Source organism: Protopterus annectens, chromosome 16.part0 (assembly GCF_019279795.1).
Source record: "Protopterus annectens isolate FY-2018-M chromosome 16.part0, PAN1.0, whole genome shotgun sequence".
In the NCBI taxonomy this organism is placed as follows: Eukaryota; Metazoa; Chordata; order Ceratodontiformes; family Protopteridae; genus Protopterus; species Protopterus annectens.
Genome location: NC_056750.1, coordinates 467,169,856 through 467,187,523, shown reverse-complemented (window position 1 = coordinate 467,187,523; position 17,668 = coordinate 467,169,856). Strand labels below are relative to the sequence as shown.

The window sequence follows — 17,668 nt, the reverse complement described above, 5'->3', positions numbered from 1 at the left end:
GTACCTCTTCTGTGGGTTGTTTAGAAGAGCATGTGAAAGCTGACATAGTCTCTCTTATTAGTACTGATTCAAGGCTCCCGGAAACTGGCTGTCACAACGGGACAAGAACAGTAAGCTCCGGACCATAGGAAATCCTATGGGGGAGGGTTGGATCTGATTCCAAAATGGTCGACTTTTCTGTAGGCTGACAAAGTATGCTCTCAAAAGCCTCGAATGCCAAGCTCAACATGGATCCAGGGAGACTTGCTGTAAGAGTAGAAATTCCCTAAGGTGGCTTAACCCTAGATACTCTTTGGCTGAGACGTAAGATTGATGCTGGAGCTGAACTATCAAGTGCCAAAGCTCTTAGAGGGAGGAAAGGATCCAAAGACCTAAGATCCAATCTTGCTCTGTTAGAGTCAATGCCAAGAGTTCATAGGTTCATAGGTTCATAGGTTCATACTAGGCTATCTGCCCTAGGGCATTTATAAGCCTAGCCAGAATGTGTGTGGCTTTCACCACCCCTTAGGATGAGAATACTATACCCATTAATTTGCTGTGCCTCTGTCCAGCAGTGATACAGAGATGATTCCCGGGGTAAACCTACGATCTCCCATCCACTCGTCAAGATTTCTCTTGAACAGAGTCAGTGAGGGGCTCTGCCTCACATGGACTGGGATTCTGTTCCATAGTGTAGGGAGTCTCTGGGTGATGAATCTGTCCCTCCAGCACGTCCTATTTATATCCGTGTTGAGGTTTAAGTCTCTTGCTCTCGTGGCTCTGGTGGATTTGGATTTTTGAGGTGGAGCATGCACGTTAATTCCGGGTTGGACATGGCCTTGTATGTCAGGCACAGATCACCTCTGAGCAGACGGTATGCAACTGAATAGAGCTGGAGTTTCTTCAGTCGGGCATCGTATGACATATGTTTGAGCCCCTTTATCCTTTTGGTGAAGAACTTTTGGGGTCTTTCCAACTGCTGCAGGTGTCGGGTAAGGTACATTCCGAATGGGGCGTTGTACTCAATCATTGGTCTGATAAGTGAAGAGTACAGGGGTACAATGACCTCTCCTGATCTGGATGTGAATCCCTTCATGATCAGGTGGGCAATGTAGAAGATGTTCCTAACCACTTTGGCAATGTGAGTGTCAAAAGAGAGGTTACTGTCAACTTGGGTCCCCAGGTCCCTGATAACTTCTTCCGTGTTTAATGGATTACCACCTATGTGGTAATTAGGGGTTACCTTGTTTTTCCCAAAGGGTATGACTATACATTTTTTGGCATTTAGCTTAAGGCCATGGCTCTGGCACCAGTTCTCCATTTCTATGAGACCTTTCTGGAGGATGTCTGTGTCTGATGGAGTGTCAATTATGGTGCCCAGTTTGCAGTCATCTGCAAATTTTGTCAACCACAATCCCCTATGTTTGCCTGCACTTCAGAAAAATAAATGCCGAACAAGAGGGGCCCAGGACTGAGCCCTGTGGGACACCGCTCGTGACCGGCTTAGAGTCTGACATGGCACCAGCAACTCTAACCCTGTGTGTTCTGTCCTTGAGCCAGTATGCAACCCATCTTGTGACATATGGGTTTACATCTAAGCTGGTGAGCTTTTCTATGATGCCCGAGTGGCGTATTGTGTGAACGCTTTGCTAGGTCAAGGTAGGCTGTGTGAACTGCCTTACCCTCATCAATGGCCTTAGTGACTGTTTGAAAAAGTCGACCAAGTTCAAGAGGCAGGATCTGCCCTTGACAAAGCCAAATTGGGTAGGATCCAGTGTCTGTAGGTCCCCAATGTCTTTATTTATGAGTTCCATTATGATCCTCTCCATAGCTTTGCAGACAAGGCTCGTCAAGCTTATGGGGCGGTAATTTCCAGGGTCCGTAGAAGCACCGCCTTTGTGGAGTGGGACCACAGTTGCCGTACACCATTCTTTGGAGTGCGTATCATGTAGTAAGGCTAAGATTAAACAGCAGCCTTATGTGTGGGTTTAGTTCCTCATTGAGTTCGTGTAGCACACATCCGGGGACACCGTCCGGTCCCATTGATGCTGTGTTTTTTGCTTTAGAGAGAGCAGCTCTCACCTGGGCATCTGAGATGTTTGGGAGGCTAGACTTTGGTGGGATAGATATTTCTCCTTTTGGGGGGGAGGGAATTTGCACTGAACCTGTCTGCCAGTATGTTGGCAATGTCTGTGGGTTCAGTGATTTTTTATCATTTTGGACTAATTCTGAGCATATCTGGGAGTTTCCACCCAGGTTTCTAACATAGCTAAAGAAGGCTTTATGATTGTCTTTTGTGTCATTAGCGATTTTTCTCTCAAAGTTGGCCTTGGATGATTTTATGAGTGATCGTAGTTTTTGCTAGTATTGATCAGAGATGCCTTCCCATTTAAGGATTTTGCTCTGTCATGTAGTAGCTTTCTCCTCTTGTTGTAGAGTTTGTTTATGGCTGGAGTCCACCAGACCGGGCGCCTGCCTTTGGTGGAAAGGGTCTTGATTTTATTAGGGATTGCTTGATCCATACATTCCTGGAGGTGCTCGTAGAAGGCATTTGTAAGGGTTTCAGCAGCGTGGGTTGTGGTTTCCACTGGCTCGGGGGCCTTGAAGGATACCACTCCAGTCTTAAGAAGTGTGAAGTTTGCTTTTGAGAAGTTCTTCACTGTGGTCTTTTGCTGGGGTGGGGGGGGGATGTGGATCTCCAGTGAGATTAATTTATGGTCTGATCTCACCAATGAGGGATATACTTCCAGTGTGGAGCATTTTGTCCCCATGTTTGTGATGATCAGGTCTAGTATATTTTCTCCTCTTGTGGGAATGGTGACTAGTTGTTCCACAGCATTTGAGTTTATGAACTCAAGGAACCTTTGGGCTAGGGTGTTGGGGCTTGAGTAATGTTCCCAGTCTATGTTTGGGTAGTTGAAGTCACCCAATATGATGGTGTTTGGAGAGACATTTATACTCTCCAGTGTCTTCAGGAAGGCTGTGTGGGTTTCCTGAGTTTGAGAAGGTGGTCTGTAGCATGTTACAAACTGTAGGGCAGTTTTACCTATGGTTGCACCTGGATGGTCTCCGATGCTTCGTGCGTTGCCACTAACCTGGAGGTGTGGGTATCCTTTATGAATATGGATACTCCCCCTCCTTTTGTGGTTCAGTCCGGATTTTGGGGCCGGAACGCATGATATGAGGTATAACCTGATAGTGCTGGGGTGCTCTCAGGAGCCTTGAACCAGGTTTCAGTCACAGCACAAACATCGATGTTCTCCATACTGAGGAGGGCTTCGAGGGCATGCATCTTGAGGTTTAGACTTCTGGCATTGAGCAGTATTACCCTTAGTTTTTCTCCATTTTTGTTTTCTAGGGCGGTAGGTTTATCATTTGAGCCTTGCCTAAAAAAGGCACTATGAGGGTGGCAAGAGCCTTTGCCAATATCCGGAAGCCCAAGGGTGACAGGTGCAAGCCGTCCCTTATGAAGCAGCGTGGCTTGTCAAGCATGTCATCCCAGGCAGACAGACATTGGATCCCCTTAGAATGACACCAGTAATTAAGCCAATTATTAAAGCTGATCATTTTGTCTCTGTATTGTGGCATCATTCTTGGTGAGGGTAGGATACTGCTCAGGGTCAGGGTCATACTGGCCTGGGCTACATAATCTGAGAGCTCCTCTATGTCTCTTTTCATGTAGTCCAGGGAGGTACGTCTCAGGTCGTTCACACCGGCATGGATAATGACTGAGTCATACTTGTACTTGCTGTGGAGTGACCTGAGTGCTTGTGTTATGTGGCGGATTCCAGCGCCTGACAGGCAGCTAACTGTGATCTTTTCCTTGTTCAGTCTGGTGAGAGGGACGTCAGTGTGTCTGACTATGGAGTCACCTATAACAAGTGTGTCTGGCATTGTGTTTGGCCTTAAGGGCTGTGACTGTTTAGCACACTGACTTTGAGAACTATGTGTTGCATGTCTTATGTCTTGAGGTGGCAGTTGCATGAGTGTCTGCTTTGGAGGCCTCTGTAGTTTTGGTAGATTTTTGATCAGTGCCTCCGAGTATGTCTTTGTGTGTTTATGTGTTTGTTTTGCAGTTGTGATAGTTCTATGTGAAACTGGGTTTGTGGTGTGCGTGGTTTCCTTCTTCTCCTGTCTGGTCTTGCCAGTCCTGAGTTGAGAGAGCTCAGCCTCCAGTTTGGCTATATAGTTGCATCTCTCACATGTATTTGTGTTTTGTGGGAGAAGGAGTGGGTTGTCTGTGTACATGAGGCAATTGTAACATTGCCTCAAGATGCCCAGATTCACCAGCTGAACAGGAGAGGACGCTAGCAACTGACCCTCGACATGCTAGAAAAAGTGAAAAAGTTTGCTGTGTAACTGAGTCAGAAGGGACCTATAGGGAAATGGGTATTCAAGGGGATTCTAGGCTAATGTAGTACTTTGTTTAGTATACAAGTACTTTACCTATATAAAAATGCTTTAGGAGCAAGTGCTGAGCTATTGAGATAGAGAATAGACTGTTTAGATTGCAAGTAGAGAAGTTCTAAGGGAAAAATTGAACAGCAGACTTTACAGAGCCAGAAATAGTTTAACCTTGTTTAACCGGCGCTGCCCGATGGTGCTCTATGGGCAACTCCACGCTAAATCACGCAAAAGCGCGCTAAAGTGGGCTTTATAGCAGGGGGTTGAAAAGACCTAGGAATTGACCCAAAATGGCCAATAGACTACAAGTTTCTGGCTGGAACCACTGCTCTAGGGACAAATAGGCTGCTCAGTGCACCCCACTCCCACTGGTGAACAAAGAAGCTTCCCTTTATCCAAATAAGGATATGGAATAGCACAGGAACCAAGCCAAAGCCCAGAGATCAGCAAACTCTGAAGACTGGACTATTCTAGTTCAGTAAGGCGTTTTTTTCTTTTCTTTTTTGCAGAAAACAGAAGAAAAACAGACAGTAAATGCTATAAATGCTTTTAAACGGCTAGCGCACTTGAGTGTGTTAGCCTACAAGTAAAATTAAGCAACAAATAACTTTTTTTAAAAGTGCAAAACAGTTAATCAACACAAAAAACAGTTTAAATAGAATGCAGAGCTGTATAAACAGGCGAAAAAGCAGTCGCTAAGCAGTAAATAATCAAAAAGCCAGAAAAAAATACTTAAATCAGTAAAAACTCACTCTTTTGCTCTCTGCTGCTTGTAGAACTCTGCAGTACACCACGAGGAGCTGTGCTGAGTTGAATACAAGGGAAAAAGCGCGCTAAAGCGGGCTTTATTACAGGGGGCTGAAAAGAGCTAGGAATTGACCCAAAATGGCCAATAGACTACAAGTTTCTGGCTGGAACCACTCCTCTAGGGACAAATAGGCCGCTCAGTGCTCCCCACTCCCACTGGTGAACAAAGACGCTTCCTTTTATCCAAATAAGGATATGGAATAGCACAGGAACCAAGACAAAGCCCAGAGATCAGCAAACACTGAAGACTGGACTATTCTAGTTCAGTAAGGCGGGAAAACAAGATTTTTTTTTTTTTTTTTTTGCAGAAAACAGAGGAAAAACAGACAGTAAATGCTATAAATGCTTTTAAGCGGCTAGCGCACTTGAGTGTGTTAGCCTACAGGTAAAATTAAGTAACAACTAACTTTTTAAAAGTGCAAAACAGTTAATCAATACAAAAACAGTTTAAATAGAATGCAGAGCTGTATAAACAGGCTAAAATGCAGTCGCTAAGCAGTAAATAATCAAAAAGCCAGAAAAAAATACTTAAATCAGTTATAGCAAATACAGTTATAACAAATGCTGTATATTTCCAAAATGTTTGAGAAGGACAGTCAGAACACAAGAAGGTTCAGGCGAAAGAGAAAAAAAAAAGTTTTGTTTTACTTTTTGAAAGGGAAAAAGGAGGAACAGAAGGCCTTATCAAATGTTCTCTCTGTATTAAGCAGAATGAGCTAATGACACTAGACTGGGAGGTGTGTCACAGTAGGGGCGGGCAACTGCAAAGCCACCAAGTATCAGGGAGGGAGGGTGGGACAAAATAGCCTACAAGACAGCAAGCACTAGAGACAAATGAAAGTTTGTAAACAGATAAGGATTTGTGAAGATACTGAATAGACAAAGTGCTTTATATATACTAAATTGTAAAAACAGTAATCTGTAAAAATAATCAAAAAAAAATCAAGATGATACTTATATTTTGTAGCTCAGCTGCAGTCACAACTTCTCTAGTCTGCACTGTGTGCAAAAGACAGAAACTTTTTTTTTTTTTTACAAGAACACAAAAGAACCACCCCCACTAGCCAAGAGATAATTACACAGAGGAAATGTTTCAGTTTACACAATAGCCTACAAGACAGCAAGCACTAGAGACAAATGAAAGTTTTTAAGCAGATAAGGATTTGTGAAGATACTGAATAGACAAAGTGCTTTATATATATTAAATTGTAAAAACAGTAATCTGTAAAAATAATCAAAAAAAAATCAAGATGATACTTATATTTTGAAGCTCAGCTGCAGTCACAACTTCTCTAGTCTGCACTGTGTGCAAAAGACAGAAACGTTTTTTTTTTTTTTACAAGAACACAAAAGAACCAGCCCCACTAGCCAAGAGATAATTACACAGAGGAAATGTTTCAGTTTACACAATAGCCTACAAGACAGCAAGCACTAGAGACAAATGAAAGTTTTTAAACAGATAAGGATTTGTGAAGATACTGAATAGACAAAGTGCTTTATATATATTAAATTGTAAAAACAGTAATCTGTAAAAATAATCAAAAAAAAAATCAAGATGATACTTATATTTTGTAGCTCAGCTGCAGTCACAACTTCTCTAGTCTGCACTGTGTGCAAAAGACAGAAACTTTTTTTTTTTTTTTTTTTTACAAGAACACAAAAGAACCAGCCCCCACTAGCCAAGAGATAATTACACAGAGGAAATGTTTCAGTTTACACAATAGCCTACAAGACAGCAAGCACTAGAGACAAATGAAAGTTTTTAAACAGATAAGGATTTGTGAAGATACTGAATAGACAAAGTGCTTTATATATATTAAATTGTAAAAACAGTAATCTGTAAAAATAATTAAAAAAAATCAAGATGATACTTATATTTTGTAGCTCAGCTGCAGTCACAACTTCTCTAGTCTGCACTGTGTGCAAAAGACAGAAACTTTTTTTTTTTTTACAAGAACACAAAAGAACCAGCCCCCACTAGCCAAGAGATAATTACACAGAGGAAATGTTTCAGTTTACACAATAGCCTACAAGACAGCAAGCACTAGAGACAAATGAAAGTTTTTAAACAGATAAGGATTTGTGAAGATACTGAATAGACAAAGTGCTTTACATATATTAAATTGTAAAAACAGTAATCTGTAAAAATAATCAAAAAAAATCAAGATGATACTTATATTTTGTATCAATAGCCACACCTACAGCTAACCTATAATATTACACTTCATTTCTAACCACACCTACAGCTAACCTATAATATTACACTTCATTTCTAACTCTCACCCCTAGCACTACTCCTACTGCTTTTTACTCTACTCTACACTGCAATACTCTCTTTATCCACTACACAATAAACATACAACATAGATAACACAACCATAACACTTAACGCCAAGTTACTTACAGTCATGCCTTTAAATCCCCCATCCATCTCTATTTTACTATTACTATCTATTAAACTATCATATCTTTATTACCTTACCCAACCTCCTACTTCTTTCCATTCACAACTTTATCATACAACCTACCACCTAAACTCCCCTCTCTCACCCTTTCACTCTCCTATTTCTCCCCACCTATACCCAATAACACAACTTCTAACATTCTCTTTCAAAGTTTTCCCCTCTCTAAGGAACCCTATCTCCATAGTACCTAATGACCCTCTGATCACCAGTACAGATCCTAATCATTTCTTTACTCTACTCAATCACCTTTTTAACCCAATCTTTCATCTCATCACCAGCCTTTTATCTGGTGACATCCATCCCAACCCTGGCCCCTCCACCTCTTCCTCCTCACACAGGCCAATATATTTTACTTCTCTAAACTCACAAAGTATTGTCAACAAAGTCCCTACCCTCCATGCATGGCTCATGTATAACAAACCTGACGTACTATCTATTTCAGAAACATGGTTAAAACCATCTATAAAAGATTCTGAAATTACTCCACCTAGCTACTCAATCATTCGAAAAGACAGGACCCAGAAAAGGTGGCGGAGTTGCTCTCCTATATTCTTCTTCCTTGCTAGTTACCCCTATGATAAACCTACTACTAAATTTAATAATGCTGAAGTACTCCTCACTCTCCTACAAGTCAACAAGCACAAATACATCTGTTTAGCATCCCTTTACATTCCCCAGGGATAATATTTCCACACTTGAAAACATCCTCTCATGGCTCTCTAACAATATCAGCAATGAAACCATAATCTTAGGGGCGTAAATATCAACTGGGCCTCCATCCAGTCTTCAAACAACCCTCTTAATATCAACCTATTTAAGTTTTCCCAACTAATCAATACTATTACACACCCATCACCAAACCCCTCTTGTGGCACCATCCTTGACTGGATTCTAGTGTCACATCCCCTCTATTGCTCTGACAGTGGTACTCTTCCCGACCCTCTTAGTGATCACTTGCCAATTTTCACTCGCCGTCTCCCTTGCATCTCTTACCGCACCCATAATATCATCACTACCTGCAATGACAAAAATTTTAACCCATCAACCTTCATATATTCTCTAAAAGCAGTAAATTGGAACATTCTAAAGACACTACCTTTAGAAGACGCAGTTGCTCACTTTAACCTTACCTTCTTAGAAATACTTGATTACCAAGCCCCTATAAGAACAAAAAGAATAAAAACAAACTCTGCCCCCTGGTTAACCAAAATCACACTATCTACCATGCACCTTAGAAACAAAGCCTGGAGACTCTATCTGAGAAATAAGACCCCAGAACAACATATTGCTTACAAAACCCTTCGAAATAAAGTAAAAAAGCTCATAATCTCCGACAGACAAAAATACTTCTTTACACTCCAAAACAACAATAAAACTAACCCACAAAAATTCTGGAAGGGGATCTCCACCCTCCTAAACCCCAGTAGACCACACACCGCAACTCCAGATCCAAATAGCCCAGACCTAGATCTAGCTACACAGTTCAACTCATTTTTCATCGATTCTATTAGCAAACTTACATCCTCCTTCACACACCTCCTCTTCACCTAATACACCCCTAATCTCTCCTGCAAATAACCCTCCCGTCATCACCACTTCCACCACATTCCCATCTTCTCACTGTCGATCTTCCACCTCTTCCACTACTCTAACCCCCTCTTCACCCATATCTTCCTCAAGTTCTCTCTCTCCCAACGTTTCTCTATTCTCATTTAAACCTATCCCCACTTCCACCATAAAGAAACTCCTTCAGAAACTAAAGCCATGCACCAACGCTCCAGACAACTTTCCCTCTTATTTCCTAAGTATAGCCGTGGAAGCAATTGCCTATCCCATCAGCATTCTAATCAACCGCTCCATCCATGAATGTACAGTACCTCTACTATGGAAGCAAGCCTTCATCATCCCCCTCCATAAAGGAGGCAACAATTGCAATATCAATAACTTCCGCCCTATTGCTATCCTCTCCCCTATATCTAAAATCCTGGAAAAGTGTATCCAGCTTCAACTCCTACCACACCTCATAGATAACAACCTTTTAACCCCTACACAACATGGATTCAGGCCAAATCATAGCACCATGACAGCCCTCCTGTCCTTTCTTGAGACGGTTAATAGAGCACGACTCCGGCCACATTGTTTCCACCTTACTACTAGACCTCTCCAAGGCCTTGATACTATTTCACATAGCCTGCTCCTATCCAAACTATCAGAACTTAACCTCTCTCCCACCTCCATAAATTGGCTCTCCAGTTATTTATCAAACAGACACCAAGCCGTAATATGGAAAAAGGCCACTTCCTCTTTCCTTACTACCCCCACTGGAGTTCCCCAAGGATCTATTCTTGGTCCTATCCTCTTTAATATATTTATAAATGACTTCCACAAATCCATCCCACTTGCAAACATCATCCAATATGCAGACGATTCTACAATTATCTGCTCTGCCACCTCCCTCTCTTCTCCAAAACTGACTCAGGAAGCTTTCTCAATTACTGAGCATTGGATGAAAATAAATCACTTGGCACTCAACACCTCCAAAACAAAACTAATGGTATTTACCCCCTCCAAATCTACTTCTTTTGACACAAACTCTTTCTCAATTACCAGCCAAAACAACTCACCCTTGGAACTGGTATCTGAAACCAAGCTACTAGGTGTTCTAATTGACAATCAACTTAAATTCAACTCCCATCTACAACTAAATATTAAGAAAACACATCAAAAACTAGGTATGCTCTACCGTCAAAATCAGTATCTTACTAGTTCCTCCAAAACCACTCTCGCTTCCTCCTTTCTCATTCCCTCTCTTCTCTACGGTGCTCCATTACTGACTAATCTTCAGTCCTCTCTAAAAGCCAGCTTTCCTCCTGTTATAACAAAATTGCCAAATTAAGCTAATAGCCATAGGTCCTCCACCCACCACTGTTCCTCTCTCCAAAACTAAATTGGCTCGAACTACCTAATCATCTTAACTATATACAGCTGACTTTAGCTCATAAGCTTATTTTCAACCCTCTCCTTGTCCCTCTCTGTCTTCTGCCGTCAAAATGCACCTTCCAAATAGAGTCTTAAGGACCAACAATCAAAACCTACTAGAAGTCCATAAACCATCTCACCCCCAGGTAAACACTTATTATCCTCTAACCTTTCCGTCTCTGGAACTCACTCCCACCATCCATCCGTACCACCTCTAATCACTACCTATTCAAAAATCTCTTCATTCACATCTTAGGTCCCAATGGGATTGTTCTTGCTCCCACCCTCATAAATATATGTCATCCTACCTCCTGTATGCATTGAGGCTCAACTTTACCTAACAAAGCTTGTTTCCTTCTGAATAATTACACTGTAATGTAATGTTGTGCTCCTTCTCCAACACAACTCTGCTATGTTATCACCTTATTGTCTCAGCTCACGTACATCACATTAATATACATTTATTGTATTTTTGAATACTTCTTGACTTTTGAACTAAATGTTTTACCCACTACTTGTATAATTTAATAATAGTTAGCTATCTTGTGTATGTAACTCAGTTTTTATGTGCTGGAGCTTTTCTCCCCAGGACTCCATTGAAAACGGGTTCTTTTGGCCCAATGGACTATCCTGGTAAACCAACTGCAAATAAATAAATAAATAAAATAAATTGAAGCTCAGCTGCAGTCACAACTTCTCTAGTCTGCACTGTGTGCAAAAGACAGAAACTTTTTTTTTTTTTTTTTTACAAGAACACAAAAGAACCAGCCCCACTAGCCAAGAGATAATTACACAGAGGAAATGTTTCAGTTTACACAATAGCCTACAAGACAGCAAGCACTAGAGACAAATGAAAGTTTTTAAACAGATAAGGATTTGTGAAGATACTGAATAGACAAAGTGCTTTATATATATTAAATTGTAAAAACAGTAATCTGTAAAAATAATCAAAAAAAAAATCAAGATGATACTTATATTTTGTAGCTCAGCTGCAGTCACAACTTCTCTAGTCTGCACTGTGTGCAAAAGACGATTTTCAGCTCTGAAACTCCCAACAGGTCTGACAGAGTCAGAGCCGACTTCATCAGAGAACTCATCGGAGCCAAGGAAGTATGAAGAAGTCTTGGCTCTAATGCAGATCTGTCCTGAATGAGCATCAGATCCAAGGGCTCCAATCCAAGAAATTAGATCCAAAAAGGAGCCATTAAAGCGTGAGTGGAAGAAGTACTTCATCTGGATCAAACAGTGGTCAGAGCCAGAAGGACCCCCAACTGGTTTTGGGTCCGAAAGAATATCCTCATTATCCTGTCCAAGTCAGCTTCAGTGAAGCTCTGAGTAGACCTAGCTGACCTAAGAGAAGAAATAGAGAAGGGTGGTCTAGAATAATAATGAGGTCTGTCTCGTAAGACTGAAGACCGGAGCCTAAGGGAGATAGGATTGGAAGAGAATCTAGGAGGTGTATGAGATCCAGTGACTATAGGGTCCAAAAAAGAGTATTGGCTCTAAAGGTTTTGAAATTTTAGGTGTCTGAGCCAAAGAAGGTGTCAAATCTGGTGATCTTTTCTTACTGGATTTTGACTTATCCTTTTCTTTATCATTACTTCTCTTTAGATTTGTCAGAGACATTTTTTGATGCAGAAGGATTAGCGGAAGAAGCATCATCAGCAAACTTCCCAGATCCAGAAGGAGGAGGGTCTCCTGTGAAAGGCTGAAGGAGCCCCTTCAAAATAAGATTGTTTCTTCAGTCAGTTATAGCTCTTTGACCAAAAGCCTCCACAAATGGATTAGGAGATGTCCAGGTGGGAAGGCACCAAGTAGTGTACACATATAGTGTGTGAGTCGAAATTTGGAATCTTGCGTGAGCATGCTATGTACTTTTAAATCCTGAAGACTTATCTACTATCTTAAAAGGCAAGAAAAAGGGTTAATGATAATTGCAAGAACATTTCCATTTACAAATGAGAGATTTAAGAAATCACTCTAAAGAAAAAAAATCTGGGTTTTTTTTCTTTTTTTTTTTTTTAAATCAAGCCCCAAGTCAAGAGCAAGAGGGCAGGTGAAGAAGAAAAGACTAAAAGGGAAGAGAAACACTAAGCCCAAAGTGCTAGTACAGGAGATGGATACAACACCAACAAGGGAATCGACCCCAATAAAATAATAAACGTATCTTTTTGAAGAAAATTCACTAATGTCTTCCTGAGCATCAAGAACTGTCAATTGTTTATGGCAACAAATGAGATCTGAGGCAGTTCACTTTCTACAAAGGGTTTACGGGTAGGGGGAGGAGCCTGAACACCACATCCAAGGCGTATAAGTGGCCAAAGTCAGATCCACCCATACACTGAGGAATGGATGGAAAAGGTCCTGTTGTTCTCTTAACTTTTTAAGTGAGTTAGAGAAATATTTAGGAACTGTCCACAATTTTGATCCTTTGTCCCCCTACTATTTTTGGATTTGTCCAGAATTCTTAAACAAAGAAGTTGAAAGGTATGGTGCTGTCTATTTAAAGGTACTTGGTGGGTGTTTTACCATATTTCAAAGCCAGTAAAGCAATTTGTGCTCCTACATTTTTTTTTTTTGTAAGATTAAAGCACATTGTGCAGATAAAGCTCCATGCACTGCAAAAAATTATGAGCCAAGGTTCCAATCATAGGCCTATATTATGTGTTCTCCATTTGAATACCAAGATTCACCTCTTGAGCTTTGCTCTTCAGGTGAATTTCTGGGCATTCATGTCTCGGACACATAATAAACTCATTATGATTACAGACCTAATCACAATCATCTATTATCTAGTTGTGATACCTTGCTAAAGATTTCTTCATTCATCACATACATTCATCTCTATGCCTTATTAGAGTTCACTTCAGATAACTAACTGTAGAATATTCTCCTTCAAAAATGCATTTGTTTTAATTTTTTTTACTCTCTTTAAGGTTACATGAATGACTGTATTTATAAACAATTCCCTTAGCAACCTGTGTGCATCTTATAAACAGATATTCTCTCTTCTAGAATGTAATTATGCATTAATCTAACATTAAAATACATACAAAACTGCAATGGAAAAAGGGGAACAATGATGGGGCAAACCCAAAATTCTGCAGTACCACTTGTTTTCTTATTGAGAAACAAAAAACACTTCCCCCCAATCCAGTGCCGACTATTTTATTTCAGTATCTTTCACCACTGTCATCTCCTAATTTACTGATCTTCTTTGTGAATTGAGAAGTGAGTGAATATAATACATACTTGACAGGCCTTCATATAAATTTATTGCATGATTCATAACATGTAGCTTCCAGTCCAGTAAACGCTAATGCTTCTACTGCATAGCTAGATTATTTCAGTTCTCTGTTCTGAAGCACAGAATGGTTTCTTTGAACATAGTGAAAAAATACCACAGAATAAACTTGTAATAAATTTAGAATCTTATCTCCAGTCACTGCCAAACACCAGTCTGTATAATCAAAATATATCTGGTCTCTGAGAAATAAAAGTCACAATTAGAAAGGAGAAAAACAATTCATTGGTTAGATATTTTACTCATTGCACGTTGCTTTTTTTTGTTCACTGGGCAACAAGCCAAAAAAGAATGGTGCAAATATCTTCATAGCTGCTTTAATTTTTGGTGGAGAACTCAGAGAAGAGGCTGGAAGGTCTGACAGTTATTGCTGACAGATATTAACACAGACTTGCAGACACTGGCACTTGTTTTATGGCATGTTTATATCTATAGCTCAGCAAGACTAAGGATGTTTCCATGGCAACCAGATTATAAAACATGATTTATCATCACAGGAAAGTCTACATCTGTCCCAAACTGTCTGTTATGCTTTCTCCTTGGTTTTTAGTCTGAGCTTACAGGCTAACTTGCCTTAGAAGACAATAGGAAACCACAAAATGAAGGCAGAACATGGAGGTACCCAGAGAATGCAGCTGATGACAAGAAAAGAAGAGGTGGGATAGAAACTGAGCTGATATAGGCATGGTCTTGACAGGAAAAGAAAGAACATGGGGAGACTAATACACGCATAAATGTGTAGTGATGGCATTATAACTTACCGATATGATTTTAACACAGCATGTACAACAGTATAATACTAAAAACTAATACAGATGTTAGGCACTCTTGGTGGCAATGTGACAGACTCAGATAGCTGACTGCATAGCAGATCACAGAGTATGAAAAAAGAAGTTATCTACTCACCATAATGTTCCATCTGTGTTATTTATCTTCGTTCATTCTTGCCAGATGAGAATCGTTCCAATCCTCGGAACGGGCTTGGCCGTTATATAGCTCGTGCCAGCCAAAAACTTGCTAGCCAAGTCTTTACCCACAATGGCCCTGTGTTCATTACCTCAGATCGAGTTTGCAAAACTGCAGCAAGATGAAGTATGTAATATAATAATAATAATAATAATAATAATTATAAAGAGGAAGCCATGTCCAAGGTAAAAACCCTAGCATAAGTCCAGGACAAGTGTACGATCCTTCAGGATATCTGAAAGGAGGGGGTAAGGAGGGAGGGATGTCAAGAATGAATGAAGATCAACAACACAGATGGAACGTTATGGTGAGTACATAATTTCTTTATCTGATGTTGTCAGTCTTCGTGTATTCTTGACAGATGGGACAGAGACCCCAGCTACCTATACCCTGGGTGGCCTTATGGAGGGATATTAATGAGCACTATAGAACCCCTGGAGACCATATCCAATTTGTAATGAGTGATAAAGGTATGAGGTGTTGCCTAAGTGGCTGCTGCACATATTCCATCCAGAGAAGCCTTGGAATCAAACCAGCTTAAGAGGCTATAGATCTGGTTAAGTGTGCCCTTACAGGAGCAGGTAATTTATGATTGTTATGATCATAAATAAAGGTGAGGCAATATTTTAGCCATTTTGAAAGGTTCACCCTTGAGACTGGTTTACCAATTCTTGGTCCTGAAAAGGAAAACAATTCTTGGTCCTGAAAAGGAAACAAACAGTTGTTCTGAAGATTTATCATCCTTAGTCCTGTCCAGATAAAACCTAAGCAGCATGTGCAGACAATATTCACCTTTGTTAGAGAAATTTGGAAAGAAAACTGGTAAATGAATGGACTGATTGATGTTTGTTTCGGAGACCACCTTAGCACAAAAGGAAGGATTAGCTTTCGAGGACACTCTATCCTTATGGAAGATTATATAGTGGTTTTGCACAAAGTGTCTGTATTTCTGAAACCATTCTGGTGGAGTTAATGGCGACTAGAAAAAAGGGTTTTCCAGGAGAGGAATTTGAGTTGACAAATGGCTACTGGCTCAAAGGGGGGTAATACCAAATGTTGCAAAACAAAAGTAAGATCCCACGGTGGTAATGGATCCTTGAATGAGGGTTTTATACAAAGGAGTCCTTTAAGAAAAACTTTACATAAGCGATGGGAGATTAGGGAGTGGTCACCATAACCACTGTGAAAATTAGAGATAGCTGCTAGAGTAACAATGATGGTAGAGGCAGACGCTCCTTGATTAAAAAGATCTGCCAAAAATTCTAAGATTTTTTCAACAGGAGCTGAAAATAGATCTAGACTATTCTCAGAAGCCCAAAGAGAGAATCTTTTCCATTTGCTGTCATATTATTTCCTGGTGGATGGTCTATGAGAAGCCAGAAGAATTTTTTGGACAGGGGAAGTAATAGTAGATTTCCTGGTGACTACTGGAATTGGAGAAGCCAAGCCATAAGCTTAAGGGATTGAAGGTCCGGATGTAACAGCCCTTGAGGATGTAAGTAGATCTGGAGCTGGGTCCAGAACCCAAGGTCAGTGAACCAAGTGAGGCCAGAGGAAGTGAAACCAAACTTGCCTGGGCCAGAATGGAGGATTACTCTGGATCGCACCCTGTTGGCTTTCTTCAGAAAAAGGGGAATTGGGGGGAATGCATAAAAAAGACCCGGGGGCCAATGTAGAAGGAGAGTGTCTCGAGGGGATGCTCCCTGTGGAGGAAGTAGGGCAAAGTATGTGCTGCATTTGCTGTTTATTGGGGAGGCATCGGCAAAATATCGTTTTTGCCAATTTGGGATTCAAACACCACTCATTAGGCAATAATATTCGTCGGCTCAACTTGTTCGCTATCATGTTGGAACTCCCAGGGATGTGCATTGCCACAAGAAAGCAGTTGGGAGATATCTCCCACTGAACAACTATGAGAACTTCCAGGCAAAGGGGGGATGATTTGGTTCCTCCTTGCTTGTTGATGTACCAGACTAATGACATGTTGTCTGATTGGATTGCAACCGTTCCCATAGCAAGAACATTCTGAAAGACTTGCAATGCTAAGAGCATTGCTCTCATCTCCAGGATATTGATGTGCAAGTAGGCCTCTTGGGGAGGCCAAGTGCCTTGGACTGTCTTTCCTAGATAATGACCCCCCCACCCCCATCTGGGAGGCATCTATGGTCACTACTGCCTTTGGTTGGGGGGAACAAAGGGTTATCCCGTCAGGATCTCTTCTGACTCCATCCAGCAAGACAGGTCTTTCTTGCAGGTTTATGTTATTAAAATTGGGTGACTTAATGGGTGAGTAAAAATGGACCATTGTGAGGCTAGAAAGCCATTGAAGTATTCTCATATGGAAGCATTCCGTGAGAACTAAGGTGATAGCTGTTGCCATGGAACCCAAAGTTTGTAGAATGAGGAGGGCAGGTACTTTTCACCTTGGTAATATGGATTGAAGTAGACATCTTATTTTACTGAAGCGTGTGAAGTGGTAGAGAGGCTATGCAGGAGACAGTATTGAATCATGTCCCAATGTACTCCAAGTCTTGAGTGGAGGACAGCTGAGATTTTTCGTAGTTTACTGTTATGCTGAGCTGTCTAAATAGATGTGTAGCAAAGTCCAAGTTTTGAATCAGTAGATGACTGGTGGAGGTGGTGAGGAGCCAGTCGTCTAGATAAGGAAACATCCAGAATCCATGTAATCTCACATGGGCCATGATGGCCATCATACATTTGATGAAAACCTGTGGGCTATGGTGAGATGAAATGGTAGCGCTCT

The 17,668-nt window shown here is 40.9% G+C and overlaps 1 protein-coding gene across 2 annotated transcripts in view; it reads right to left on the bottom strand.

Annotated features, from left to right (window-relative positions):
* LOC122790821 (disabled homolog 2-interacting protein-like) overlaps positions 1-17,668 on the bottom strand; it is a 1,962,433-nt gene that overhangs the window by 1,203,553 nt on the left and 741,212 nt on the right. The gene's annotated exons all lie outside the window — the stretch shown is intronic.